The sequence below is a fragment of the Fringilla coelebs genome (assembly GCF_963513975.1).
Source record: "Fringilla coelebs genome assembly, chromosome: 1".
NCBI classification, from domain to species: Eukaryota; Metazoa; Chordata; class Aves; order Passeriformes; family Fringillidae; genus Fringilla; species Fringilla coelebs.
This window is the reverse complement of record NC_140028.1, coordinates 138,800,934-138,813,455: the sequence shown is the minus strand read 5'-3', so window position 1 is coordinate 138,813,455 and position 12,522 is coordinate 138,800,934.

Genomic DNA, 12,522 nt, shown 5'->3' with positions numbered 1-12,522 from the left:
TGCAGTGCTCTGGGCATTGGGATCAGTGACATTCCTTTCAGTCCCCCTGTGCCTAAACTGAGACCTGGGGAATTTAGTAACTGTGTCTTGGGCCCTCTGCCCTCACTGCATTCAGAGCTGCAGCTGCCTGAGTGAAGGGAGAAGCAGCAGAAGCATTTCCACCCACACCTAATGTATCCCAAGCCTAACTTGAAAAGAGCACAGGTAGAATGAGAAATTGATGTCACTCTCTGTTCAGGCTTCACTTGCTGCTACCCTGCTGCCATGTGTGACAAAAGTGGCAGTCTGGGTTCTGGGGACACTTCTGTGCTGGGAACTGGCCCACAGCTCCTGCAGAACACCAAGCAAATACCTGGCAGTAAGGTGCTGCTGCCAATGGGAGAATTGACCCAAACTCTTTGTTAGAAGCATAAATTGTGCCTCCCATTGCAAAACACCTGGGCATTTAGAAATTTAGAAGTGTTTTTTTGGTACTCCTTGACCATGAAAGGAAGCTCCTCAAACAAGTGCAATTTTTTTGTTTCAGTTACTGTATGGTGAAACTAATCCTGGCCTTATAAAAGGAAAAACTGGCTCCCATTCAACAACTCTCTTTTGATAAAAAACTTGAAATAATGTAAATAAAACTAAATAAATCAGAATTTAAAAACTACCATGAATATTTCACATGAAGTGAACCTGCTATGTCTGCTAAATACTTACAGGCAATATGTGATCTGCTTTTGATTCATCCCTTGTTTAAGTAATACAGATATTTTGCTCTCCAAATTAATAGGCAGAAAAAACAAAGTAAAACACAATTAAAAAAAAAAAACCAAACCCAAATTAAAAAACCAACCAGCTCTATGCCTTGTGTTTGCAGGTCAAATAAAGCAGAACCCTTTGCAGCCCTTTCTGAAAAGCTTATGGGTTTGGATATTATCTCACCTAGCAGAAAATCACTGAGAAATGTTAAATTTAAAAAAGACATCATCAGCAAAAGTGTGACACCTCAATAAATGGATTAAAATAAGTTGATCTGCATCTTGAACTAGAGATCAGCAGTGTGGCACTGTGTTTGATCCTTTGCCAGTTATGCCACTGGGAATTTCTCTTTGCACTTGTAACCCAGGCAGAGAAATGGCATGCAAGGGAGAAAAGTGCTGGAAAGGCTCATTTATGCCTCTGCAAATAGCAGTTCTTTCCTTGTAAAGGCACTGGGTATGCTTTTTTTCATGGAGATTGGGTAAATACCCAAGCAGTCTCAACACTGATGGGCCTTCTATTGCTTTACAAACTTTATACAGAGATACAAGGGAAGAGGAAAATGCATCTGCAAAGTATCTCAGTTGGCCTACAGGCAGACTTATTCTATTAATTAACATTTTGATATTGAAAAGTTCTTTGTCTGCATCCCAAGGCAGGCACTGGCTAAAGTAAAAAAACAGCTCTTGGGTTTGCTAGTGAAAACCAGAGTGGATGCAGGGCACGCAGAATGATTCTGAGTTTGGCTGAGTCTACACATTCTTTCTGTTCCATTCCCAGCCTCAATTGCAATATCAGAGATGACAATCATAATTTCACCTTGAGAAGCTAAAATACACGCCCTAAGAAAAGAAAACAAAACAGTCTGTACATTCCAAATTGAATGAAATTATTTCCTTCACTGACTCATGGCAGTTTGTGCAGAACTGCCCATGGTAGATTGTCAGACACCTGGCAATCAGCATATTGCCAAAACAATAAATACAGTCATCTGTACAGACCTGATGTTTGTGACTTGAAACTATATAGCTTGATAGAGCAAATGTTTCAAGTTTTGTTAGTGATACATTTGTTCTTCTGACAGAATAATTAAGCATTCTGTTAAAAAGAGTATTTTATTGTGGCACCCTCAGAAATAACAAAGTATCTCTGACACACATCCAATGCATTCATTTGCACAGTTGGAAGGCAAATCATCTCTCCTCTGATTGATTATGTCTGTGACACAGAGCTCCATTAACATTATTTGAAAATGTAAGTTAGTGTAATGCAGTCAAGGAGTTTGAATTTTGGCAATGTCATCATATGCACATAATGCTAAGAGATGGCATTTATTAGTCAATCATCAGTTTGACTCATTAAAAACACCATATGCCAAAGCAGAAAAAAAATTGAAAGGAAATCCATCCAATCAAAATAATCCTTTTATCTTTTGATTTTAATAAACAAAACTTCCACAGCCTTATTCATCAACTTTCTTTGATTCTTTTGGAATTCAAAAGCATTGCTGCAGGGTTAAAACTGGACCAAAAAAATAATGGAGGTGGTTTGAATGAGGGCCATTGCATTTAGATAAATCAGACTGTGAGCGCTTGCTTAGGGAATCTGGAATTAGAATACTAACAATTTTCTGTCTTCAAATCCTTGAAGACAGAAAATTGTTGTATCTTGAATGGAATTCATTATTTTCACTTCTAACTCAGCAGAGAAATCATCCTCTTACTGGGAAAAATGAACTTTAAAAGACTGCAGAAATTTTAAAAATATTGATATTGCCCTTCTATTTAAATTTAATTTTGATTGCATATGCTAAGAATTTTATTATTTGGTTCTAAATTATCGAAATACTTTCAATTATAGTAGGGACTATTTTATAAGCTCAGTTTTATGAAAATGAACTGTGTATTTAAAGACAAAGAAAAGAGCAAAAATAGCATCTAACATAATATGTGGTAGCTTATTTCTCATGCAATTATCTTTATTATCCCTTCCAAAAAAGCTGATCGCTTTCTTAATCACATAAAACAGTACATAAACTAAAAGTGCATGCTGTGCTCTGCCAATGGAATGTCTGATTTTGATCATTGCAAAGTGTCAGTTAAATACTTATAATACACTGGCAGATCAATTTTTTTAATGCTGTGTGGGTAGATAACTTCACCACACTATTCTGCCCTTAGGGCTTGTTTCCACTCAATCTGACATGCATTCACTGAATTGATGTTTCTGTTCCCACCTGGTGGGGAAAGCAGAGTAGCCCATTACTGGCAGGCTGGTTAGCCAGTCTCTAAGGGATTCCATTTTGAATCTGATTGCTCCTTACTTTTCTTTCAAATATACCACAGGCACCTGGCAAATTTTTCTCTTTGGCGTAAAAGTAGAAAGTTTTAAAGAAGATTTTAAAAATCTATTTTCAGTTGTGTGGGGTTTTTTTGTTTTGGTTTGTTTTGGTTGTTGGTAGGGTTTTTTTAGAGAAAATGCAATAATAGGGTGGACAAAGCAATTGAGAACTCAGGAATGGGGAAGAGGGGATCTACATGAATGCCAAGAGTGCAGTAATCCCAGAATCATGGAATAGCTGAGGCTGGAAGCGAGCTCTGCAGAGGATCTAGTCCTGCCCCCTGCTAATGCCCAATGCCTTTCACTATGCACACTAATATCATTTGGTGGCTTCTCTCTGCTCATAACTCATGCCAGAGTCTAATCAGCCCTTTCAAAGGGCTAATGGCAGAGCTCTCACAGACAGCACTCCAGCACAAATTTTGAATCAATAATGTTTTAATGGATTCTATTTGATCTTTGCAAGATACAGAGAAGCAATCCAATTCTACATCATTTGAATGCTTTCCTTCAAGTGAGTGCCAAATACAGCCTCTGCTTTGGAAAAAACTGCTCTGAGGAGTGTGCTAGATGTGTGCAGCACATCTGAGACTCTCATGTGATTAGAAATGTTGCTCTGAGCCTGATGTGTTGCTGTTATCAATATATTGCACATTGCTGCATATCTTACTGCAGTTTTCTGGAAGTCTACTTAAGGTGGGTCAAAATTTACACTTCAGGGTTCTGTGGGTAAACTTAAGCACCTGACTAAAATTACCCCACTTAGGGGTCCAGCTCAGTCTTCATCCTGTCTAAGCTTTAGGCATCCAGGACTTGGATATCCAAAGCTAAGCTGGATTACTTGGGCTCCTCTACAGTAAATAGAAGGTACATGGGCCTCTCCGAAAGATATTTTTCCTGCCCTACCTTGCAGTGACATAAATCACCTTCTGGGCTATTTAAATTTGTTCCTAGACTACAAGAGGAGACTAGGAACACTAGACCATGTGCTAGCTTATAGATGCTTAAACAGGTCAGGTTTTAACTGTTCTGTTAAACACTCTAGAAATCCTCCTGCCCAAGGCAAGGTGAAAAAAAAGAACACAACACCTCTGTGGCAGACACAACTTCAGCTTTCCTCAGTCAGAATGCTGAAGAGACTTTCCTGGACACCAACCAGAATACAGAACATGAATACCAAGGTTCCTATATACTGTGGTATATGATGTTTCCTTAGATAATCTGTTTTCCCTTGCTATTTCTTCAAGAAAAATTTATTGGCAGAAGAACAGTGTTTTCACAGATAAAAGATTAATATTTTGGCTGTTTTTTCTTTGCAGGAGCAAAGTAATCTCAAAAAATTAATAATCAATTAACCAGTTGACAGCAACTTTAAAGTCTTGTTTATATGATTTTGCCTCTTTTAATGTTGAACCTTGAGGAAAGATCAAAGCAATAAATATTGGTAATCTCACAGGAAGCCTGTCTGAAGCAAACCAAACCTTTGCTCCTTTTTCTGTGTTCTCATTAAGTTACATAAATATCCTTGCTAGCAATGCAGTAAATTCCGTTTGCCATGTATAAAAAGGAACATAATTCAGCTTATTACCTAATTAACCTGTCTAGCAGGAATAAAAAACAAAGCAAAATTACTTTTGTTGCTTGTGTGTGCGGATAAAATCCTTACAGAGCAAAGAAATGGATTTGTTAAGTGAAAATCTGCCAGGTTCATATAATTTTTTTCTCAGAGCAGAAATACTCTTTAAAGTAAAAATATTCTACACGTCAGAACACACTGGATTAACTTTCATTAATACATATGAGATTTTATGAAAGGGTTTCCTCTACAATCTTGTAGTTCTCATAAAACCTTCAGTGATCTTAATGAAGACTTATATCACTTTATATTACTTAATTCTAAGGTGATGTGATCAACATGCCAGTACTTGTCTTTTTTAAAGACAAGTCATGCAGTTGAGCTGGGAAGTAAAAGAAAGGAAATGCCTGTCTCTCTGGGAAAGAGCTGTGCCACTACCTACACCTGGATACAAAGAAGAGAAAGGAAGAATATACTTGCACTCAAAGCCAAAACCAGCTCTTGCGACATTCAACACCCACAAAATGCTCAATAGGGATTTCTGGAGAAATCTTTAATTTGGCCGAGAAAAAGAGCCCTAAGCAGGTCAGAGGCACAAGCAACAGCCTTCCAAGCTTACAAGCACTGCTTGTTCTTCTCTGGGTTCAGGTCTAGAGAACACAGTCTAGAACATGGTAATAGAGAATTGAAAAAGACTACTTGGGTCACTGAACGATGTCCCAGGCAATCCAAGAAAAACTGCAACAGATATTTAATCTGAAAAGATCCATACAATCCAGGAACAGCCCCATACCTCAGCTTGCAGGCTATTTCTGGTTCCCTGTGGGCCTGAGACACAAAGAAAAAAGAGTAAAGCGGTACATCTGGGGTACCATGAGAAGAAAGCAGGAGTGGTCATTTCCAAACACCCTTACAGCAGTAAAAATCGGAAGTAAATTGACCAAAAGCTCCAAAGATGCTTCCAACAGCTCCTAACCCCAGAAACAACAGCAGCACCTCTTGCTGAGCACCCAGCCCAGGACCCACATGACTGCCAGAGCTAAGAACAGAAGTGCTGTAATGGGAGGCTAAAAGCATTGCAAACACACAGAATCTCCTCCCTAACCAACATTTGGTTACCAGCCCTACCAATAAATTGTTACAAAAGAGCAGTGATCTCAAGCTTTAATTCTAACTCCACAGTCATTCTTATCTTGTTTTGGGATCCCCCTCCATAAACTTATCAACCTCCATCTTAAAACACTTTGAGTTTCTTATAACAATGTACCATTGTTGTCTACCTTTTCCCAGGGAAAGCTAGCCTTGGGGAATACAGCAGGAATGTGATGCATTTTTTTTTATTTAAACAGCATGAACTTCTGTGTTCTGTGTTAACCCTTACATCATTCTGCTAAATATTATACACCTAAAATAATAGTGACCACTGCAGTTTTCTGCAGACCAGGCTGTACCTTCGTGCAATGGAAGTAGGGCTGATGTATCTGTAATCATTGTGACCTGTAATCCTTACACAGGAAGGACAGCTGCTCCAGGTAATCAATTCATGCATAAAACACTGCTACAATTGAAGTTATAAGTCCTATATTAAATGCAGAACACATACAAGCATAATTTTTTTCAAGACATACTAGGTACCCATGTAAGCCACTGTGACCCATGAGATGATAATGTTCAAGAGGGAAGATTTTCAGAAACAGTGACAGGATTACAGAGGTATTCCTTCCTCTTCCATTTTCAATGAATTTGGGGAATTATATCTGCTCTGGATACTTGATCCTCAATTTCATTAACAGTGAGAAATTTATATATATGATTTTAATATCACATATAAAATAATGATAGTACATTTACAAAGTAAATAAATACAAATTATTTTCTTTTCAATAATGACAAATACCCATAACAATAGAAATGGAAATTTTCTGCACTAAAATTACTTCAGTATATTGTTAATGTGGTTGATAACAGGAGGAGTTTAACTGTTGAAAATGGAAAATACCAATATTATTGACTCGTAAGTAGAAAGGGAGATTATGTTGATGAGTCTTAGAATTAACAGGTAAACAAAGATGTAATTCTATAACAGAAACCTAGAAGGGCAACCAAGGAAAACACTTGAAAAAGGACTCTGATATCCATAAAGGTAGTTTTTCCAAGGCTGCTAACTCTGACAAGCATCAGGTACAATGTAAACTGGGCCACAGCATACAAGGACAATTGATGGTTCACACTATAATTTTGACATTACTAAATTAGTTTCAAATACATTTTCACTTTAGAAAATATTCTGGAAAATTTTCAAGTCTTTGTATAAAATTATTTTCCAAGTTATTCTAAAAGTACCTCACTGATTATGAGGTCCATGGGCAGTAACCATTCTGTAGAGCTGTGGCTGGGTAGATGTCTGGTGGATGAGGGAAGGGGAGCTAAAGGACACACGAGGCTTCAAACCTACAGTGTCCTTTTCAACCTTCGACAGGCTGATCTACCAAATTGCAATGACCATGAACCACATCCTAAAGCTTCAGCTGTCTCATTCTAAGCTCCCAGCCCTCATCTTACATCCTAACCCTCACACACTCTACAAGGTAAACCTTTAATCTCACATCCTTGAACTGGATTCAGATGAATGCAATGATCTATCACCCTTGTATGCCCACTGTTAAGTGCTTGGACAGAGCAAAGGGCACAAAGAAAAAGAAAATTTTAGTTTTAGTCACACTATGCTATGTAAATTCCAGCTATTGCAAGGGGCACTGCTTTCCATTTTAGCAGACATAAACCTTACTGAAAAGTTCATTACGAATTCTTCATTTTTAGCTGGTGACAATTCTAAGGCTTTTGGGGGCTCCAAGAATAAAGAGTGCACCAACTGAGGAATCCATTTCCTTATTTTTCTATCCAAGTACAAGCCCTCTCTTCAGCACTGTAACCAAGGAAGGAAGCATTCTTTGCCAGGAATGATGATACTATTGTTTCTGAAAGAGATGCATATGGGCAAATCAGAATACAATTATTCAAGAGGCGTGGGAATCACAAAGGCAATTTCAGTTTCACTATTCCATTTTTTTTCTGTATTTCTGGCAATGCCTTAAAATTTTCTACAAACAATTAGGAAAACAACAAGGTCGTTGATGTCTATGGAAAAAGAAGAACTCAGAGTACCACAGTCAAAAAGATTAATGGCTTTTAAGATGAATCTATGTTTTCTTAATATCAGAAATAAAGGGGTTTTATAAATTGTTCTCACTGTTCTTTTGTCTTTACCCATATTATTCATCATTTTGGTAGGCAGCATGACAGAAGTCATTCTTCCAGGTTATTTTATAGCTAGGGTGATGCGGTAGAAAGCATTGCTGCAACTCCAGGAGACAAATTGTCCCCTACGCTCAACATTGAAGAAAAGAGAACAGGAAATCAAGAGCAGAGGCAAGGACAGATTAAAAAAGAGCAGCAAACTCATACAGATAATGAAACACAAAACCAATGATCTTTAATGTCATGAAGGTACTTGAGAAAGAGACAAATATGTGGGGGCAAGAAAGGCTTTATTAGTAGCTATACTTTTTTTAAATTGTTTGAGATGCCTGATGGATGTTGGGAAAGCAACAAATGTATCACAGAAAACCATTGCAGGGCTGGGTAGACCAGGGTAGAGCTGTATTAAAGCTGAAAAGTGACCACCTTCATGAATGCAATAGGGATGAGAGAGAAGTTTACTTAGGATGACAAAAGCTCTGTAGATGTTGCCAAAAAAAGTGATTAGTACCTGGCTCATCCCTTACCTGATTTTCTTTTCTTTACTCAGCCACTCCTTAGTGTGCTAAATCAGCACTTTAGCACCAAAGCTCCAGGTTTCCCACATACTAAATCCATGTTGTAAGAGCTGGCAAACATCCAGAGAAGAAAGAAAAAAAAAAGGGAGATTTTTACTAAATAGCTTGGAAATATGGTGCAACCTCTCTACTGCTTCCTGTGGCAGCATGGTAAACAAGCTTGATAAAAATGTGGGTGAGATGGAGAAAATAGCATGAATTGCACCCTGACACACACATGTGCATGCAAGCAACACTCCCCCACACTCCTCACTCCCTCCACCTAGGGCAGCACACATCCATTTATGGGAGCCGTGGAAGTCAGGACGGTGAGTCTGTGTGAGGTCAGCAGGAACTTCACAGGAAAGGTTCATTTTTGAGGTGCAGTTGTCCCACCCTCCCAAACCTCATAAATGGTGTGTTTACCATTGCCAGAGAAGTTTCTTCAGTGTGCAACTGGAAAAAGCACTTTCAGCCTGGCAGTTTTAAAATGAATTCTGAAAGTCAGCTCTATCACATGTACTGTCACCATTGATAAATGTCAAAATTGAGAAATTTCTGTTGATAAAAGAACCAGAAAAAAGGTTAGATTCTTCTCTTCCAACATTATTTCTGCAAAGCTTTAAAGCAGAGATTCACAAAATATAATTTTGCTAAGAGATTTTAAACATGAATTTAAACATATTTCAAACTTGCTGAGTAAAAAGCTGTGTATGGTCATCTTTTTATACAGAATTAGCCCTACAAAATAAATTTGGATTTTACAGTCCCTTTGTGTGTGTGCATATGTGTGTGTGTGTGTGTGTAATGACTGTGAAAAACACACTTTGCTTCAACAGTCACAGCCTCTGATGTCAGATGTTTTTTGATGCATGAATTGGACAAAAAGATCTAGCCAGGTATAATTTTTCAGAACAATATCAGTGGGAGGCAAACCCCATTTATCTTAAACTGATTCTGACTTTCAATTTTCACTGGCCAATAGAAGCATGACAAGCTTGGCTGGTTAGCTGCAAGAATTAAGAAACAAGAAGAAAGCAAGATGGGACCTCTGTTCAAGCAGGCTTTTTAGGTCCTTCTCCAAGAAATCAAAAAGGCCTTCTCAAATATTACTGTCTTTTAAGCTTTAGATTTTAAAGAAGCATATGAAGAGATGGGGCTTTAACTGCTGCATTTAGGGGCTTTTAATTCCTTTGATGCTTCTAAATTCAAATTCAAAAAACATATGAATAGACATATAAAAATTTAGAATTTTTTCTTGCAAGGGCCCAATAAAATATCCTTAACCTCAGTGGAGGAAAAAGTGTCAGAGAAGACTCCTTAAACTCCATCAAAAGACTCCATAAACTTCATCAATTACTGAAAATAAGCTCTCGTTGTATTACCTGCACAAGCTCAAGACAAGAGCTGTCAAAAAAAAAAAAAACCACCAAAAAACGAAACCAAACCAAAACCAAAACAACCCTACCCCCAAAAAAACCCAAAACCAAACCAAACCAAACAAAAAAACAAAACAAAACAAGAAAAAGTAAACAAAGCAAAACAAAAATTTACCTAGGGGCCTTGGGGGATTTTTTTCCACATTCAGGATGGGACATTGCATATAATTTCTGATACCCTTATAGCCAGCTATATAAGACCACTGGACAGACTCTGATGCACTTGGAACTACACAGGATATATGACTAATGTATTTTGATAGATAATACATGTCATAGAGATTTCTGGTCATAAAATACATAGCTTGACATTTCCTATCATTCAACCTCCTTTTTGTACTCTTCTTTCTCCACGTTTGGGGTCTGAAGGGCTGTAAATTAGCTATGACCTAACCTAAATTATATTAGAGTGGCGGGGTTTTTTTGGCACATAAAAGCATTTACATTGATAAAACCAGGCTATCTATAGACCATACCAATGAGGAGCTGTGACTGGCACTTTACAATCAAGAATAGATCCAAAGATTGAGCATCCTTTAAAGTTCACAAGGTAACTTGTGCTCCCTATATTTTTGTTTGCTGTTTAAATGTTGAGAAAAAAAGCAAGGCTGCATTTTGAAGAAATAAACAAGGCTTCAGTTTCAAATGTAGACCTTTTATCTATAATTTTGCTGCTTCCAGGCAAGGTTATCACAGTATGCTCCTTCAGAAGAAAAATGCTGCAGTGAAGAGAAGGAGAAAACAAAACTGAGAACAAATAGGGGGGAAAAAGAAGTGCAAATCCAAAATGAGTCAAAGAAAAGTGTAGCATTCAGATTACACTGGTGTTATATAGTTAAGGCTGACTTTCATTTCACATTTCAGGTAAGATTGTAGTAGCTGCTTCCTGTGAAATGGTGGTTTCTCCACCAGGTAAGTATGTAACAGAATGATCATCTCCGTGGGATTTCTTGCCGTTTCTGTATGTGACCCGAGGTGCAAAGCAGTGATGTTCATAGCCACCAGTGGTTTGAAATCAGGTTATTGTGAGACCACCACTCCTGTAAATACCAGATCTTTATAGATGGATCAGCCAAGAACAATTTTATGCTCTTTTGAACCTTTTGGATGCTAAGTTTTGCAAAGCTTGTTCAGTGCATAATTTCTTTGTCTTTAAAAAGCTTGGAAATTTCTCTCTATTTCTACATATTGCTATACTATAGTACTGGCATGAATTTTGTTCTGCAGCACCCGAGCCAGCTCTTTTCTGGGGTGCCTCAAAAACACAGACCACACAGACATCTCATGATCACACTTGGTCCCAGGCCCTCCCAATAACAAAGCCTATGGCAGCTAGAGGATGTGTCCCTCTGAGCGTGCCAAGCTTCACTTACTTGTTGCATCTTTGCTCACAGTAGAAAATGAGGGATTGTAAATCCCATTCCTGATGCATACAGAGCTGCTGCAGAAATCACAGGCTTTTTTGCATGGTTCTTCTCTGTTCCCAAATTTCTGTCTTCTGCTTTGCTTCTTCTGTCTCAACTACTTTTCTTGTTTTCTTCTGTAAATTCAAGACAGTCCTGCTCCTTGCCTTCAGCTCTGGCTCTCAGATTAAACAGACAGAGTGAAAAAGCAAAGGCTTCTAAACCCCCATTGCTGAGACATGGAGCGAGATCATTTGTTCAGTGATTCACACACAAGCACGGACTGCAATAGGCATGGGCTGGGGGCTTTAATTCCAATAAAAGATTCTGCAGGACTCTAAAGAATATGTTCATATGAGGTTTTCCCCCACTGTCAGCTTTGGTTTTTGACAATCAAAATCAGAGCCCTACAAAAGTCTCCCTACCAAATTTCAGTCTTTAGGTTCTCTTTTATAATTCCCACATGAAAAGATTCTAAGTTTTCCTTTTGCAACAATGGAAAACAAGGCATTTCTAATTATATTTTTTTTAAGAAATAAAAAATAAATTTTTGCAAACTTACTAAAAACTTGCTTCAGGAAGGCACCCAGCAAGCTAAGATACAATCCAGTGGTCAGTTTAGTAAGGGTTATAAACAATGAAAAGCAACTGAGAATAGATATTTATGACAGGATGTTTCAGACAACATAGGCTGAATGCTTTTAATGGGTAAGAACATAAACAAGGTCCAAAAGTGTGTTATGGTTAAGAATATAAATAAGGTCCAAAAGTGTGTTTCTTCTTCAAAGAGAATTGGAGTCAATGCTTTAGGTAGTGAACAGACAGATTTTTTTGCATGAATTTGCACAAATTAGCTGAAATAAACATCTAAAATGTGACATTATTCCCAGAGCTTGCTTTTGCTTTTAATTAGTCTATCGCTATCAGAATATTAAATATGATTTTGCTGATTAGGAACAAATTAGGTTTTCAGCTTTAATGCATTTCCAGCTAAAAAGTGAAATAAAACTTTCTAATTAATTACATTTTTTTTTCAAGAAGTTACCATGTACCAGCAGAAACGTTCTCAACACACATTTCATCCTTCTAGCTCACATAAAATCCAAAACTTTATTTGGACAGGAGATACATTCCATATCATATTGTTTGCTAGAATGGAAACAAGCCTTAATGTTTTGCAACAAGATAAGAGCTTAAAATGATCT